Here is a 19743-nt window from a genome sequence, read left to right as displayed (position 1 = left end):
AAAAGTGGAAAAACTACAAAAAAATTATGAAAAATTTTAAAAGCAAAAACTAAACTAGGGATCTATCCTTGGATGATAAATTCAAGGAGTGATTATTTTAAATGTCAATATAGTGGTCAATTACATTATGAAGCAAGCAGCTATGACTCAGATGCGACAGATGGTGGTAAAGGGGAATTCTTGGGTGGTGGGTCTATTCCTTTCTTCTACTAAAGTTTTGTTTCTTCCATTAGATGATGATTGTAAGGGTGTCTATTTATAATAGTTTATTTAGCTTTTTGTTTGTTGTGGCTTTCTGTATCTGTGTTTTATTTTAAAAAGAAAGATCAATTTTTTAAAAAAAGGCATGAATTTGGAATAAGGAAAAAATTGCTAACATAATCAGATGAAAATTCAAAAGATCAGGCTTCAAACAGTATGACAGCCATAGCAATGCTGGGAATCATGGTAGAAAAACTAATGAGACTTTCTTCACCATGCAGCCCATAATTAATAATCCAACTATTTTCTGTCATAAGGCCTTATGACTCAAGATTCAAATTCTGGAAGAGAGATTCTGATTGGCTCATTAGGGAGAATGACCATTCTTTTACCAAGAGAGTAGAGGACACTTTGGCAATTTCACTAAGATTGCACAAAGTGAGGAGTAAATCCTTATAGAAACCAAGGTGCTCTTTCCAGAATAAGAGAAAATAAAAGTGGAAATCCAAAGAATCTTATAGAGTAAATTGCAGAAGTGAAATACAAGTAAAAATATATTACCAATATAATAAAATACATTACCAATCCTACAGGCATTTGTAAGCTAGGATTTAAAAATCTGTTGATATAAAAATTCCATGTGCCATATTAATACTGATGGCTATTAGAATTTGCAAGAAAACTTTTACCCTTATCTTCTCTTACATTTTAACCCAAGAAACAGCTAATCCTCAAACTACTGCAGTCTATTTAGGGAAAAATACAGTAGATAAATATACTTCAAGTAGAACTTGAAGATTTGTAGGCAGAAGTTGGTTTATTTTCTTATTTTTTGTATTCTTAGATTTGTTAATGCACATAGGCAAAACCAAACTTCCTCTATCAACCAATTTAATTCATATTCATAAAATGTTTCTATTAAAGGGTGGGGAAAAGAAAATATACATTAAAAGTCAAAGTGAACAGAGTGAAATTGAACAAATGATGTTCTTATCACTGCCTCTAGCTTATTCATAATCTTCTAAGGAAAAAAGCTAGGCTGAAAATGGTTTTGATATTTTATTTTAAAAATTAATATTATTTATTATTAAAAATAAGATGATTCAGAAAGTTTAAAAAGGAAAAAATGAAAAGTATCTAAAATCTCATTACACAGAATGCATAGCCCAAATTCTCCCAGCTACCAAGTTCACTGTCTTATAAGTTGGAAAAAATTTTATCAGAAAATTTGAAATATTAGTTCTAGATCACCTGGAAACAAAATTCTCCTCTTGACTTTAAAATATCTTAAAGCATGAGTGCATATATAATTCTTTGTCACCAGGAGAATGAAAATATAATTGGGATTCATTTGGAAATTTATTTAATTTTTAGTCTGATGAAATGGGGAAGGTAAGGAGAAGAGATAAATATTTGAATATAAAATATATCAAAAACTACACATTAATGTAATTCCTCAAATAAAATGTTCAACAAAATTATAACTCTCCCTGGAAGAAAACCACTAGCTCTAACACTTCTATAGAAACAGAAACACAAAAATGTCTTCTAAACTAATCAGTATACTTACTCAACTCTTGCTTATTTTTAAATAAGAAGGGAAATGAATCCACATCCCAGGAATTTTAATACAAAAATGTATTCACTATAAAACTAACTCATTGACAAAAATTACCCAAAATTTTCTTTCAAAAACCATTTAGCAAATAAAACTCTTATCTGCTCTCTCAAAAAGGAGACTACATTTCTGTTCTCCTCTGCCCTTTGAAAATAGGTAATTGAATGAGAGATTCATAATGGGATTCCTTTGCAGGGTGTCTACATATTTGGCAACAGACCAAAATGGAGCAGTTTTAGGGCCTTAGAAACTGAAAAATTAAACAAGTTGAAAATAGATGACTTTTGAAATATTAAGTACCTCAAGTAACCTTTTCCAAAGTTACTTGAGGTGCTTAATATTATTCTATCCTCAAAATAAGTCACCTTTCCAAATATTAAAGAAACTTCAGTATTATAGAATAGCCCTAAATTCATGCCTCAAGAAGAGAAAAAAGCAAGCTATGGTTTCCATGGTTAAACCTCCCAACATGTCAGGACATCAAAGATCCCATTTAAAACCTTAAGGGGAAAGTGCTTAAGAAGAAAAGACAAGACAACCGGAAGAAAGAGAGGCTATGACCTGCCAGTCACTCAACAGAAACTATTGACTACTCAGCCAGCAAAAACAGAATCAGACTCAGAAAACATGATCTTATTAGCCTGACTGTGTGAAGAGGTGATGAAGCACATAGAAGAATAAAAATTTACTGAAATTGGGATTAAAACTTGTTGGCCAGTGTTCTAAAGAGTATTGCCATAGTAATAGTTCATTGATTAGTCGACAATTATAATATAAACTAGAAGACAGCATGTTTCATCTGTGGATGAAATGAGTTCTAAATGACAGCAATGGAAATATCTGTACAGTTTTCAAGTCATGTTTGAAAGTGAAAGTGAAGTCACTCAACTGTGTCCGACACTTTGCCACCCCATGGACTGTAGCTCACCAGGCTTCTCCATCTATGGGATTTTCCAGGCAAGAATAATGGAGTGGGTTGCCATTTCCTTCTCCAGTTGATCTTCCCAACCCAGGGACTGAACCAGGGTCTCCCGCATTGTAGGCAGCCATTTTACTGTCTGAGCCACCAGGGAAATCCATATTTGGATACAAGGAAAAGAAATCTCAAACTGACTCCAAAAATGAATTTGTAAAGAGATACAAATCTATCAGAATCCTAGAAAAATCTGAACAATCTAGGCATCTGATTGGCACAATTTATCCTATGGATTGATTTCTTTAGGTATCCACCCATAGTCCAATCAGCTGCAGTCCCTGATAGGGAGGGTTACGAGGTATCAATAGGAGTATAAAGACAGGAATAAAATGAGTTGGAAGTGAATAGTGAATTAATTAGAAAGGAAATGACAGAGAAATATGATCTGCTTAAACCCCCATGATTGACTTTCAAACATAGTCTCTTCCAAATTTTCCATTATTCCCTCCCCTAAAGGGCCTAATGACTACATTCATAAAATTGTCTGTAATGATATTCTTCTTTCAATAGAACAGAATAGAATGAAAAGTATCAGTGACTGGAACATTGTAAGGGTTGGTATTGTTTCTGGAAATTTTTGTTTCTATTTATATATGCCCGACACACATGTGTATGCACCAAAGTATGTTGTAAAGTATACTTCTTAAACATCAATTTCTGCAATTTCTTTTCAGCAGTTCCAGTGTACCAACTGCAGACAGAAATAAATTCCTGTGACATGGTTACATAATGTCTTTCTTTTGTTTCCTGAGCCAGATATTTTGGAAACTGGGCTTTTCCTCTTCATGCTATAAGTTATCCAATGCTCCAAAAATGACCATTCAACTTCACCACTATTGCGTTTTCCATCCCTTTAAATTATTTTATGACAGCAAATTCCCAAGCACCAAAAATAAACCATAGGCAACACAAAAATTGTTAGCTTCCCATTTTCAGATATGAAGGGATGTTTCCGTACTCTTTATTCTAATGCAATTCAATAACAAATCTAAATATTTCATATTCTCTTTGCCCACTTACTCCCCAGGATCATTCTCTGCATTAGTCTCTGCTCAAGTAAAGACACAAATTTCTCACTAGTTTAGAGCAAACAGAACCACCTACCCTCAGTAAGGATAGGGTTTGAAAGGCTATGGAGAAAGACAATCAGGATTTTGGTTTTGTTTTTTTTTACCCCTCTTAAAAGACAGATTTAATACACAGTATTTTAAAAATTCTGAATTTTGCATAGTAGTAAGAAAAGAGAAATCTCTGATATTAGTATTAGCTGCACTTCAGTGCCAAATAAGGTTAGGCATGAAGATCATAAAATTCAAAATTAAAGTCAGTCAAGTTTTCCCTCAGGAAATCCTAACCACAAATTTCACCCACGTCTTAGCAAGCAGGGACTAAAAGATATTTTCTAAAATACCAAGAATGTAGGAAGTGTAGTCTATTGCATGTCAATATCATAGCACTTAACTATTTATAAATTCTCTGTACAAAACTTAGTAACATTCATTATATTATAAGCTCATCGGGCAAAGATTCATAATTCAGCTTTGCCTGACATGACACTAATCACAGAGTAAGTGCTCTGTACTGTTATATATTCTATATGCTGTACTGTGCACTCACTCGTAGGTAATCTATTTCTTATGTCTTTGAATTAAAAAGCTCTTTCTGATATCATTATAACTACATGCTTAGACCATATTGACTGCGACTGTTAACTGAGTTAAGATTCTGGTACTCCTGAAAGACAAGAACACTCTGCAGAATGTCCTATGGAGGACTCCTGACACCCATCATAGTAACTTAAACACACAACTTAATAGCACAACTAATTGTGTTTTATATTTCAGTGTACATGAGCCTGTGATGTCCAAAGGAGTATCACAGGTGATAACAGGTTAAAAAAAAAGCTAGATTCAGGCTCCAGTTTCATTACATGGCAGCTCTATGATTTCAGACAAATAACAACGTGTTCTTGTTTCGGGTTTCTCATTTATAAAATCATGGTTAACGAATGTTTATCTCATATAACACAATAAAACAGTATTTTTAATAATATAGCACTTTATCTGACAGTGAAGAGTTGATAACTATTTATATTTTCAATTATAATGATAATTATTATTATCATTATTACTATTAGAAAAGAAGGAAAAAGGAGGAGGAGGAGGAAAAAATGCCCATGTTATATTTTGAAGTAGGACAAACAGTTCCTTTAAAGAATAGACTGAATCAAGAAGAAATAACAGTCAATGTGAACAGACAGATCACAAGAAGTGAAACAGAATTTATAACAAAAAAAGAAAAAAATGTCCTGAAAACCAAAGTCCAGGACCAGATGGCTTCACTAGGGAATTCTACAAAACATACAAAAAAGAACTTATATCATTCCATCTCAAACTCTTCCAAAAGACTGAAGAGTATGGAACACTCCCAACATCATCCTTTGATACTACCATCACCCTGCTACCAAAACAAAGACACTGCCAAAAAAGAAAATTATAGGCCAATATATTTGATGAATATAAATGCAAAAACTCTAAACAAAATATAAGCAAACTGAATCCAACAACATATATTGACTAAAAAATCATACATTACAAAAAAATTGGATTCATCCCAGGGTTACAAGGATGATTCATCACATGCAAGTCAATCAATGTGATACACCACATCAACAAAAGAAAGACAAAAAAAAAAAAAAAAAATGATTATCTCAATAGGTGTGTAGAAAAAGCATTTGATAAAATTCAACACCCATTCATAATAAAAACTCTTACCAAAGTGGGTATAGGGTATAGCCACAGTAATCAGACAAGAAAAAGAAATAAAAGGCATCTAAATTGGAAGGGAAAAGGTAACTGTCATTATATGCATATGACATGATACTCTATATAAAAAACCTTGAAGACTCCACACAAAAGCTACTAGACCTATCAGCAAGGTAGCAGGATACAGAATTAACATACAGAAATCTGTTGCATTTCTTTACACTAAGAATGAAATACCAGAAAAGGAAAGTTAAAAAAAATTTTTTTAATCACATAAAAGAATAAAATACTTAGGAATAAACCAGGCTGAGGAAGTGAGAGACTCATGTGCTAAAAAATATTGATAAATGGACTAGAAAACATTGATAAAAGAAACCAAATATGATACAAAGAAATGGAAAGATATTCTCATGCTCTTGGGTTGAAATAATTGATATTGCTAAAATGGCCATAGTTCCAAAAAAAAATCTACAAATTTATGTGATCCTTATCAAATTACTCATGACATTTTTCACAGAACTAGATATCATCTTAAAATTTATATGAAACCATCGAAGATCCAGAATTGCAAAAGTAATCCTGAAGGGGAAAAAAAGCTGGAAACATAACCCTCCCAGAATTCCAATAATACTACAAAGCTATAGTAATGAAAATAGCATGGCATTGGCACATAAAGACATATACATGAATCAATGCAACAGAATAGAGAGCCAAGAAATAAACCCACATAGCTTCAACAAAGGAGGAAAGAATCTGGGTATCTATGAAGATCCTGGAACCAATACCAAGGGATGAATGTACATTTTTAAGCGACCAGGAAAAATACTAAAATCACAATAGGTGCCATAAAGTGAATTACCATATGAGTGTAAGGGACTTGGAAGCCATCTTAGATGAGGTATTTAGGAATCACCTCTCTAAAAAGAGAGGCAAGAAAAGCTCTGGCACCAAAGCTGAGACCTATATAACCAGAGGTAAACAAAAGGAGTACATTCTAAAATGAGGCAACAGGTAATTATAAAGTCCTAGAGTAGGAATTATTGATAGATGAGTATGCTTGAGTGACAGGAAGAAGCTACTGTGTCTGTAGTATGTCGGATAAGGAGAAAGAGGTAGGAGTTAGATTAAAGGGGAAGTAACAGCCAGATATTGTGGGGCTTTTAGGATAGAGTAAACTTTATTAAAACATAATAAGAAACTGCTGGAAGATTTTAAGCTGAGTGACCTTGGTTTACTTGCTATTGCCATGGAAATACATGAGATCACCTGGGAGACAGGAATGTAGATGACAAGGGAGAATGGAGCCCTGCAGCACCCCAAGTATCAATAGTTAATCATGAAGCAACAGAGAAGAAAAGGGCCAAGAAAGAAGCTGAAAAGGAGCTGGTGATAAGAGACAATGAACTAGTGATATTAATCTGGTCACAGTCTTACATTCGCAAATATGAAAGAACCAAAATAACAAATTAATACAAGAAAAGTGGATGGAAATGAACAATGAGAACAACTGACTTTAGAGGAAACAGATAATTCAGGGAACTGGAGGAAAACTGAAAAACAGAAGAGACCTCTAATCAGTGGAATTTTTATTATATCCATTATTTCCAGGAAACAAAAATAATCTGCAATGATAAACTGTAGTCAGAAAATAACAAAGTGTTCATAGTTAAATAAAATGACTAGTGAAATAATGTTTTCTTTTCAAAAAGCTAATAAAAATCTATAAGAAATATACAAGGAAGTGTCCCAGAACATGGAGTAGATTCACTTTATAAACAAAGCATGGATCATTTAATGATGCTGCTAAGTCACTTCAGTCTTGTCCAACTCTGTGCGACCCCATAGACAGCAGCCCACCAGGCTCCCCTGTCCCTGGGATTCTCCAGGCAAGAACGCTGGAGTGGGTTGCCATTTCCTTCTCCAATGCATGAAAGTGAAAAGTGAAAGTGAAGTCACTCAGTCGTGTCCAACTCTTTGCAACCCCATGGATTGCAGCCCACCAGGCTCCTCCGCCCATGGGATTTTCCAGGCAAGAGTACTGGAGTGGGGTGCCATTGCCTTCTCCCATTTAATAATTACAGAATAAAACAAAATATTGAAAACTAAGGACCACACACAAACTCAGATGCTGACAGGGACAGCAGGGTGAAGTAAATGCATCAAAGCACCTGGGAAGAAATGAACATAAGCCTCATCAAAAGGAGACAATTACTGCCATGCAGAAATATGGACTCAATAGTACCAGCTCTTCTTCTATTTTTCTAAAGAAAAACAAAGCATATGCATATGAAATCTCTGTAGTTTCACTTACTAACTATTAAATAAATTTCCTTTAAAAATAGTCATCTTGTGAGTCAAACATAATACTTCTGAACACCTGTATCTGGCCCTCCCACCATCAGTTTTTAACTTCTATAGTTTAAACATTGATTACAGATAAGTAGGGGCTTCCCTAATGGCTCAGTGGGTAAAGAATCTAAAGATACAGGTTCAATCCCTGGGTCAGGAAGATCCCCTGGAGGATGAAATGGCAATCCACTTCAGTATTCTCGCCTGAAAAATCCCATGGACAGAGGAGCCTGGTGGGCTACAGTCCAAAGGGTCACAAAGAGTTGAATACAACTGAGCAACTAAATACATGGATAAGTAGCATAGAGCTGGCAAAGCTGGGAAAATTTCGAGAAGGAAGGAACTGTAAGAACACTGAACACTTTTTGTTCTGGAGGAGTCAAGAGATATTGTTTCAAGTGGATAAATCGGAAAAATACAAATTTTAATTTTCTGAATAAAGAACTAAAATATAACAATATTGAAAGGTTGCCACTGTGGGCTGTGTGTTATGCTGGGATTTACACCGGGAATCATGACCTCCACAGGGGAGGATTTTGATCCAGGATCAGAGACGAGGCTTGACTACTTGGAGCTTTTTGTGTAGCAAAGTTTATATTAAAGTATAATAGAAACAGGGAAAGCTTCTGACATGGACATCAGAAGGGGACAGAAAGAGTGCTCCTTTGCTAGTTTATAGCAAGGTGTTTTATGTCTGTTAGAAAGCTATTCATCAGATAAGAGAGACAACTCAAGGTTGAAGAAGATTCACCAAGACCCTTCTCCCACAATATGCATTTTTGAGATAGGATGGCACAAAGTGTGTCATCCCCCAGCCATAAGGCAACTGACAGGAATCCTGGTTTGTTGAGCTATTATCAGCTCAAGGTTTAAGAAAAGAAAAGTTAGTCTTAGGCAGACCCATTTTGAAGAAAGACAAATTCCAAAGCAAATACATAGTTTCATTAACATAAGAAAACCTCATTGGTTAGCTCAAGGCAGAATCTGATATCAACGCAGAATTAAAGGAGGCTTTGTATAGAGAAAGAAAAAAAACAAACAAACACATTTGCCACTTGCAATTTATTTCTTCCTGCTGCTTGGGGACCTCTGGCCTTCCTGCCTGTTACCCTCTCAACATGACTAATAAAAATGGGACAAAGAGTGAGGAGAAAATGTTGGCAGAGTAACTTAGTTCCATTCTTTGTCAATAGTAGAAAGTATCAATACTGCTTAATTTGATAATCAAGAAATAAAGTGTGACTATATCATTTACCAGACCACCTGACCTGCCTCTTGAGAAATCCATATGCAGGTCAGGAAGCAAGAGTTAGAACTGGACATGGAACAACAGATTGGTTCCAAATCAGGAAAGGAGTACGTCAAGGCTGTATATTGTCACCCTGCTTATTTAACTTATATACAGAGTACATCATGAGAAACGCTGGGCTGGAAGAAGCACAAGCTGGAATCAAGATTGCCAGGATAAATATCAATCACCTCAGATGTGCAGATGACACCACCCTTATGGCAGAAAGTGAAGAGGAACTAAAGAGTCTCTTGATGAAAGTGAAAGAGGAGAGTGAAAAAGTTGGCTTAAAGCTCAACATTCAGAAAACTAAGATTATGGCATCCGGTCCCATCACTTCATGGCAAATGGATGGGGAAACAATGGAAACAGTGACAGACTTAATTTTTTTTTGGGGGGGGGGCTCCAAAATCACTGCAGATGGTGACTTCAGCCATGAAATTAAGACACTTGCTCCTTGGAAGAAACCTTGACCAACCTAGACAGCATATTAAAAAGCAGAGACATTACTTTGCCAACAAAGGTCCGTCTAGTCAAAGCTATGGTTTTTTCAGTAGTCATGTATGGACGTGAGAGTTGAACTATAAAGAAATCTGAGTGCTGAAGAACTGATGCTTTTGAATTGTAGTGTTGGAGAAGACTCTTGAGAGTCCCTTGGACTGCAAGGATATCTAACCAGTCATCCTAAAGGAAATCAGTCCTGAATATTCATTGGAAGGACTGATGCTGAAGCTGAAACTCCAATACTTTGGCCACCTGATGTGAAGAACTGACTCATTTGAAAAGATCCTGATACTGGGGAAGATTGAAGGCGGGAGGAGAAGGGGAAGACTGAGGATGAGATAGCTGGATGGCATCACTGACTCAATGGACCTGAGTCTGAGTGAACTCCGGGAGTTGGTGATGGACAGGGAGGCCTGGCGTCTGCATTCCATGAAGTTGCAGAGTCGGACACGACTGAGCGACTGGACTGAACTGAACTGAACTGATAGCATTTACAGCTGGACTTCCAGAGAGAGAACTTGAAGGAGAATGTCAAAAACTGATACTTATGAGGTAGGAAAAGGAAGTGAGAGAAAGTAAAGATACTAAAGATACTTTAACTTCTAAAGTTATGCCATTTTGTAAAGTTTAGAATTTTACTTCCATACTCATGTATGACTTTTCAAATTAACCAGCTAAAGAAAACATTAATTGGAGACATAGGATTTTATGATTATATTTAAACAGAATGAGTGTATTTGTTTTAAATGAATCAGTAATATTGTTCTGAACTTTATACAGTGTATCACATAAGTTATCAAACTGCAACTTGAGTTTAGGCCCAATTAAAAAGAAATCCTAATATCTAAATGCTTTCTCTATTCAGAAATTAAAATTCTGTACACCCATCAGTTTTTCCTCTTTGCCTTGGCTACTTGGAAATAAAGAGCCAAGATCAGTGCCCCAATTTTAACAATCATCTCCTCTTGGATGTCTGTTCACCTCATCCCCTCTGCTATAGTTAGATGACATCTTTTCATTCTATCCCTAATTGCCTTTTTTTGCATTATGCCTAATCTCATAAGCCACTTCAAATCTGTTCAGAAATAGGCAGGATATAAATTCTAAGCAAAGGTAAAACAAAAAGTTATAAAACTTGAGAAACTTTTAAGAACTCCTCTGGTGACCTAAATGTAGCTTTTCTAGTTAAATTTTTGTAAAATAAATTTTATATAAAAACCACAAAATGTAAAACTGTTCTAAAAAAATAAAGCCTATTAAAAGAACTCACAAAATGAAGAATGGTAATAGAGCTCACATATAATCATAAACTCATTAATAGAAGATTATAACTAAATAAAAAGCAATATAATGCATTCAAATACTTTTTCAGTATCATAGAAGTCTACATATAGACTCTTAAAATATAAACTATGTTAAGATTTATTCATCCTACTATTATATATAATATACATTATATATATATATATAAAACATATGTATATGGGTATCCTCATTTTCAAGGACAATATTTTTATAATCAAGTTAAATAAACTTTAGGTTTATTTCTTTGGCATGCATACCTTTAATAGCCTCAAAACCTAAGTAAGTTATTTTATTATTTTTCCTTAAGATCAGAAATATGCTGTAATTATTTTGTGAATCATTTTGTCTTTAATTACTTTGTGCTGTTTCATATATAAAAATCAGAGCAAGGAGAAGGCTGGATTTTGGTTTCTGTCTTTAGGTTTTGAGAGCTTTTAACTCACAGTTTTCTAATTAATTAACTGAAATATTAGCTAATGATCCACATGACTGGGAGAAAAAGTTCCATCCAAATGCAACTACTACTCTATAAATGTATATATTACTATTGCCATTTTTCTCAGAAGACATGATTTGATTCTCATTCATGACTGAAGCAACTTAGTAGCAGAAGCAGCAGCACTATGTTATGCCTAAAAATAGATTAGCTGAGCTTAAGAAAAATGCATCATTATTTAATACTTCTTTTTCACTAGAACAATTCTAGCAAACTCAGAAAGCACTTCCTCTGTAGGAATTCAAAACTTTGACTTGGGTTTAAACTCAAAAACTAAATTGCCCTATATTTCCTCTGATTAGTCTCACAAAAGTTGTACAAAAATCAACCAGACCATGCAATAATAGGATTTCATCACTTATCAAAATAATAAAATCATCAGAACTAAATCAACAAAACCTAAGTTCTTTTTTTTTTTTCCAATAATGCAGATTGGTACTGTTCTAAGCAATAGTTGTAGAGAATAATGTAATCAAGGACATTCACAAATGTACATTATTCACATTATATTCAAATGTAATACTTAGTTCTTAGAAAATTCAGAAAAGAATGTATAAATAAAGTATACTTTCACATCCTACTGTTTAACCTCTCAAAATTATATACACCATCTAGAAAAACATCCTATGAATAACTATATTTTACTTAACAAAATGATTGATAATGTCTTTGAGTCTTTCTCTGACCTTTAATGGGCTTCCCTGGTTGCTCAGTCATAAAGAATCCTCCTGCAATGCAGGAGAAACAGGTTCAATCCCTAGGTCAGGAAGATCCTTTGAAGAAAGAAATGGCAACCCACTCCAGTGTTCTTGCTTGGAGAATCCTATGGACAGCAAGCCTGGCAGGCTATAGTCCATAGGGTCATAAAGAGCAGGACATGACTGAAGTGACTTAGCATACAACGCACGTAAGCACTGACCTTTAACAAATCAGTCATCAATTGCTATAAAAGTTCTGAGGTAGAAAACTCAATATTTCAAATGTCAATTCCTCCCTGGTATTCTCTTTAGCCTCTCTTCCTAGCTAGGGCAAGCCTCTACCTTCTATCTTTTCTATCTTGACCCCAATCCAGTATCTTGAACCAATTCTGTTTGTAAGCAGAGTAAGTTCTATCCTAATATTCTAAAATTTAGTAAAAGAGTATTTGGATTATTAGTCTCTCAATTCAGAATTTTTTAGGCTATGCTTCATATTGTATTTTAGTCCTTATTGTCCTACAAAGTTTCCTGTGTTTCTACCCATTTGTTCCTTAATTTTGACTAAGATGCTATAGGTTTGATTTGGATTCCAGACACAGATACTTATTCTCCACCATACATCCAGTCTAGGCTCCTGTGCCCAGCTTCCCCAAAGATGGAAAGATTAGACAATAAGTGAAACAGATCAATTACAGATTTTGGTCCATTCTTGACTGACTCCCAAAGATATCCATTCCAATCTTATTTGAGTGGGAAGGATTGCATAATTGAAGATGACTAATCAGGAATTTCTGACCATTCTTTTTAGACTCCCCAAAATTTATGATCTTGAATGTAAGCAAGTCACGTGGCTGGTAAGCGAAGTTCAAGCACATTTCAACATATTTGTATTATTCTCTCCCTGTCATCACATGCAAAGCACGTCTGATTAGGTGCCACAGTTCTTGTGGCAGATCATATTTCTTATGATGGTTACAACAGTAGCTCCCATCTTACTTGCACTTGTGAAATACACCTTTAGTACACACCCATTATGATGTGGCATCTATTTCTCCACCTCCTTGAATCTGATCAGGCCCTATTTTAACCACTAAAATACAGTGGAAATGATAAGATGTTAGTGTTAACATAGCCTTTAATTGGCCTAGAAGAACCCACTTTGTGCACCTTGAAAGGCATGCCCCACATTAGAAATTTGATCACCTTGCACAATTAAGCAACAAGAAGCCCAAGCCATATGGAGAGGCTGGAGGATGAGACACAGGGTGGGAAGGGAGTACTGGGGAGCTCAAATGCACTAGATACATGCAAGAACAAAGCCATCAATCCAGTGGAACTTTTGGATTACTCGGGTCCCAGCTGCTAGCTGAATGCAATCCCAGTCAACCACAGAATCATGAGAAATAGTAAAAAAAAAAAAAAAATTGTCACTATTTGGGTGAGTTGGTCAGGGGAGGGGGAGGAGGGGAAGATAATTGTTACATAGATAACCAGAACTGTGGTATTCATGAATTCAAGGTTTTATTGGGTTGGCCAAAAAATTCATTAGGGTTTTTCCTTAACATATTATGGAAAAACCCAAACTAACTCTTTGGCCAAGCCAATACAAAGTCTTCTTCATTGCCAGTGTCTACATGGCTCCATGATACACATACAATTTAAAAGATTTAAAATAACAACTTCCTAAGCAATGCTCTAAATATAATGCCATTAAGCAATATATAAATCAATAGTCATCAGAAGATTATTTAGGAAAATAGCAGAACAATACATCTCAGTAGCTTTCAACCTTTCTCAGCTAAAGCACACCTGAGGGATACAAGACACCACCAACAGCATTTGATTCACTACTGTAATAAGGTCTACATGTGAGGGGAAAGCATATGAAAGGACATGAGGAAACAGCAACAAGACTTTTAGCTGAAAAGACCTCCAGACCATTTGATACCAACTCCACCCATCAGTTGCTCATCACTGAAATATTTAATAAAAACTAAAGCATATTCTAAAAACTAAGCGCTTCCCTTGTGGCTCAGCTGGTAAAGAATCTGCCTGCAATGCGGGAGAGCTGGGTTCAATCCCTGGGTTGGGAAGATCTCCTGGAGAAGGGAAAGGCTACCCACTCCAGTATTCTGGCCTGGAGATTTCCATGGACTGTATAGTCTAAGAGTCGGACATGACTGAGCGACTTTCACATCAGGTCACTTCCCTTATAGCTCAGTTGGTAAAGAAAGTGAAGTGAAAGTGAAGTCTCAGGGTCGTGCCTGACTATTTGCGATCCCATGGACTGTAGGCTCCTCCGTCCATGGTATTGTCCAGGCAAGAGTACTGAAGTGGGTTGCCATTTCCTCCTCCAGAGGATCCTCCCCATCCAGGGATCGAAGCTGGGTCTCCCACATTGTAGGCAGACGCTTTTACTGTCTGAGCCACCAGGAAGTAAAGAATCCACTGCCAATGCAAGAGACCCTGGTTCAAATCCTGGGTCAGGAAGATCCACTGGAGAAAGGATAGGCTACCTACTCCAGTATTCTTAGGCTCCCTTGGGTCTCAGCTGGTAAAGAATCTGCCTACAATGCAGGTGACCTGGGTTCGATCCCTGGATCAGGAAGATCCCCTGGAGAAGGGAAAGGCTACCCATGCCAGTATTCTGGCCTGGAGAATTCCATGGTCTCTATAGTCCATGGGGTAGCAAAGAGTCGGACCCTACTAAGGGACTTTCACTTTCAAAGCCTATTCACATGTTTCCTTACCCATGGTGAATGATATTTAGTAAGCTTAATAAAGAATGTATCAGAGATATTTATTTATATAATTTCTTAATAAAATGGCAGTCATTTTTAAGTCAAAATATTTTGAGACTTTTTCTAGCTCCACATATCATTACACGTAACTTATGAAACTGTGATGTTAACCAGTTCTACTATTTGCCAGCTGTATCATCTTGGATAAATTATTTAATCTCTATGTGCCTCAATTCTCTCATCTGAAAAAAATGGTAACAATGGTATCCACCTCTTAAAGTGGCAAAGAAGACCGAGTGAGTAAATAAAACACTATCACCGTTGCTGGAAGTAATGGGCACCATACAGGTATTAGCATTGTTGTAGCATATAAAAAATCCTGCTATCAAATGGATTTCACTAGACAAATAACCTAAATTCTCCTTAGAGATCAGATAAATGGGAAGTATTTGTTAAATAGGATTCTAACTAGTGATCATTCTTATCACTACTTTAATCACTTTTATCAGAGGCAAGCAGGACTGTTTAATTAAAACTCATTATGTAACTTTTAAGGGTGGTACCTAGCCCAGAAATGTCAAATGGAGCTGACCAAATGAAGGAGCACACTGCTTCATCCAAAATGAACGCCATGATCCCAACTCAGTTGATAGGAGTTTCAGCTAGACTTTTCAGTTTCTTTTAAAAGGGAGTGAAACTATCCACTGAAATGCACTTTGCCTGGTCAAACATTTGATGCAGTAAAAATCAGTCATAAACTCTAAAGGCAATTAAGACTCAGATCCCATGCCTGTCATTCTAAAAAGCAAGCATCAAAGACAGTTGTGCTAGAATTCGGCCATTTGTTTTTAGGAGAACATGATCGGAATGTTTCCTGTCCCAGGGCTTCTTGCTGCTAGCTACTGAAGCTGAGAAGCTCAATATTTACCAAAAGAAAATACTACTATTAAGAACAGATTTCCTAGTTCTTTACCCAACATCTATTCTGCCCTCCTGTCAAATAAACTGAATCCCAGTTTTAAAAACTCCAAATATATATTATAAACATTTTAATTTAAAATGTGTAAGGGTAGTCTTAATTTCCTGTCTTTTGATGTGATGCTAAAATCCTTTCTTTGAAAGACTCCAATGATTGCAATCTTATTTTTCTTGCATAAATCATGTTCATAATTTATCTTCTAAAATTTCTAGTTTCAGCTTCTTCAAAGAATTAAAAAGGGACATTTAGGAGGCAATGAATGTACATCTTCAAGCAGTTTGGCAACATTTTTATTGTTTTTAAAATTGTTTCCCTTCATCTAAATTGGCAATATTTTTTAAAATAAAATTTGCATCCATGGTGTATTCCCAAGGACTAAACTTGTTTTCATAGAAACAACAACTTTGCTTTTTCCCCACCAGGCTCTTCTGTCCATGGGATTTCGCAGGCAAGAATACTGGAGTGGGTTGCCATTTGCTACTCCAGGGGATCTTCTCAACCTAAGGATCAAACCTATATCTCTTATGTCTCCTGCATTGGCAGGCAGGTTCTTTACCACTGTGCCACCCAGAAAGTCCTAGCAATGATCAAGCAGAGGTTGAATATGAGAGATTTTACTATAGAAGACATCTTATAAAGGGCATTACTTGTCTTGAAATGGGCTTCCCAGGTGGCTCAGTGGGTAAAGAACCTATCTCCAATGCAGGAGATGCAGGAGATTTGGGTTTGATCCCTGGGTCAGGAAGATACCCTGGAGTAGAAGAAATGGCAACCCACTCTAGTATTCCTGCCTGGAGAATCCCATGGACAGAGGAGCCTGGCAGGCTACAGTCTGTAGGGTCGCAAAGAGTTAGACATGACTGAAGCTACTGAGCATACATGCGTGCATGTTCTTAAAGAAACGAGGCTGACTTTTAGTGAGCCCAGGTAAGTAATGCAACACATTATTTCTTAAGAAACTGACTTCCATATTTAGCTAAAATCATATCAGAATTCATTATATGGCTTTCTCTTCATAAATCTAAATGAGCTGCAAAATTTAACAAACTTCCTACAGTCGCGATAAAATTACATCCTAGTTCATTTTAGAAAGTCAACCTGAAATTGTCTAAAGCGTAAATGAAGAACTTTTTCAATGAAAAATATGTTTCCAGCTTACAGTACTGCAGTTGTTTCAATCAAGTAAAAAGAAGCTACCAAACATTCTTTTGAAAAGCTGATTTATCTTAGAATTGAATTAATGACTTAGAACTTTGGTGCTGCCTTCCCAATAGAAACCAGCACACTTTATCCTGAGCTTGCTTCTAATCCTTCATTCACAGCTTAGATTGTCCCTCAGCTCCTGGGATTTTGTTTAAAGATCTCCTGCCCCTTGACAGGAAAAGCACACCCTATCACTCTTTATTTTTTTCCTTTTTTTCTCTATAACACTGATCACTTAGCATTACTTTTTATATGTATGCTGTCTCTTTTGATAGAATATAAAGCACACAAGACATTTCTCTCATGTTATCACAGCTATATGCCCAAGGTTTATAAAGTGCATGGCCCATTGCAAGTTCTCGACAAATGTTTGTGGAATGATGGATGAAAAATGCATAGACATTACAGTGATATTGCTATGCAACTACTTCACAATCAATGTACTAGGAGAAGAAGGTGGGAAACAGGATATAAGCAAAACCACCAGTCAAAAATGAAATAAAACTCTTGAAAACATGTTACAAAATTATTTAAATGTAAAATTGAGTTAAAATTATATCTAATATTTTAGATACATACTCAAGGAACATAATCTGTAAGTATAAAATGATATAAACTATATAGCAATGCTAAATGTCACATAAATTGCTTGAAAAATACAGTCAAATGTCACTATGTTTGTAATTAATCTGTTTACAATTTGTTATGTAAATCCTTCTTTAATTCAAATAATAGCATAAGACTTGATTTGGAAAGAAACTCAGTCTCTGCCCCTGACTAGCTCTATCTGCCCTTTGACCTCTAATCTCCCATCTTCAACACACTGGAATTCACTCCCATACATACACTTTTATTGCCCATGATATGAATAATTATCTTTTAAATTCAGAAAAAGAATAAAGTTATTTAAATGAGTGGTTATTTAAATAAATGCTTGGTTTCAGTTTAATTTTAAGTTCCTACTTTTTTTTTTCTTGGTTTATATTATTAGCATTGTGTTCAGTAGTATTTATTAGAAATACACAGTACATTTCAACAGTAGATACTTAATGACAACCACTCTCCTACTGACTGCCTGAAAGTTCCAAGATTCATTTAAATGAGAAAAATATGTGATACTATTAATATTAAAGGCTGCACAGAACTGTTCAAAAATAAATTGACTCTCTTCAATGAACTATGGGAGAACACACATTTCATTAAAGGCAACCAATCAACCGGCTGCAATGAGATTGAAATCTATCACTACCCACCTCTCTGTCCATCTTGACTTGGGACTTTATCACACTAAATAAAGCTAGCCATTCAAAGACAAATATCATATGATATTGTTTATATGTGGAATCTAAAACAAAAAAATTATATGAATGAGCTTATATGCAAAACATAAAAAGACCCCAGACATATAAAACAAACTTATATTTACCAAAGGGAAAAGGGGGGCAGGGATAAATCAGGATGTTGTGATTAATAGATACACACTATTATGTATAAAATAGATAACCAACAAGGACCTACAGTACAGCATAGGGAAAAATGCATCCAGTGTTTTATAATAAACTATATGGCGAAAGAACCTGAAAAAGAAAATATATATATATTCATGACTGAATCACTTGACACCTGAAACATACAATATTGAAAATCAACTGTAACTCAATAAAAAAAATAAATTAAAAAAAAGTTTTAATAAAATAAATAAATAAATATTGCAAAAAAAAGAGAGGATATATGTATGCATATAGCTGATTCATTTTGCTGTACATTAGAGACTAATACAACAATGTAAAGCAACTATAGTTCAATAAAAATTTTTAAATATGTAAAAAAAAATATATATTGCCTGATCCCTGCATTTTAAACCATTCCATAGGAGGTTTAAAGGGTTCTAGTTGTTCATGGATCCCACTTCAAAAGACACTGTGATAAACTAATACTGAATAGTAATTAACTACATTAGAACTAGAGAATATCTAAGGCTATGAATACTAAAATCTCACCCACAGATTCCTTTATAAACCAGGTCATAACTCTTTAAAACACTGTAAGGAATGAAGCTCACATTTTCTATGCTGCAATAAGGAGTAAAATGTGGGAGAGTTTATAGCTATTTATTTCCTTCTGAGCATCATCATGATTGATGTTAGTATATTAACCCAGGTAAGCAAGTTTTAAGGCAAGAAAAAAAATAATGGTTTGCTATTGGCTATTGTACTCAACCACAACAGAAAAGAGAAGAAAAAATTATTTGTATTGAAGACTGCTGAGGAGAAAATATATTTACCCATCTACAAAGCCTGTTGCAAGTTCTTATTTTAAAAAAGCACTATTGATCAGACTGTGTTAACTTTGCCTTTTAGCAACTTATTTAAAGGAAAACATTTCAGTTATTGTGATCTAAAGTAATGTTTACCACTGTAGTTTACATTTAACATACATAGTTAGTTCAAAAGTTATTTTGTTTTGTCATGTTGAGATATTATTTCTTTTTTTTCTTTTCATTTTGAACTGGTCAGTTCTAAAAGCTTCTCATTTAAGCTTTCCAGAACAGACCACTATTTTTTGAGAGCCTATTAAATAAATAAGCAGAATAAAATAATAAGCTCAAATGGAGATGAGG

Source organism: Bubalus bubalis, chromosome 20 (assembly GCF_019923935.1).
Source record: "Bubalus bubalis isolate 160015118507 breed Murrah chromosome 20, NDDB_SH_1, whole genome shotgun sequence".
Classification (NCBI taxonomy): domain Eukaryota; kingdom Metazoa; phylum Chordata; class Mammalia; order Artiodactyla; family Bovidae; genus Bubalus; species Bubalus bubalis.
Note: the sequence above shows the minus strand (reverse complement) of the source record.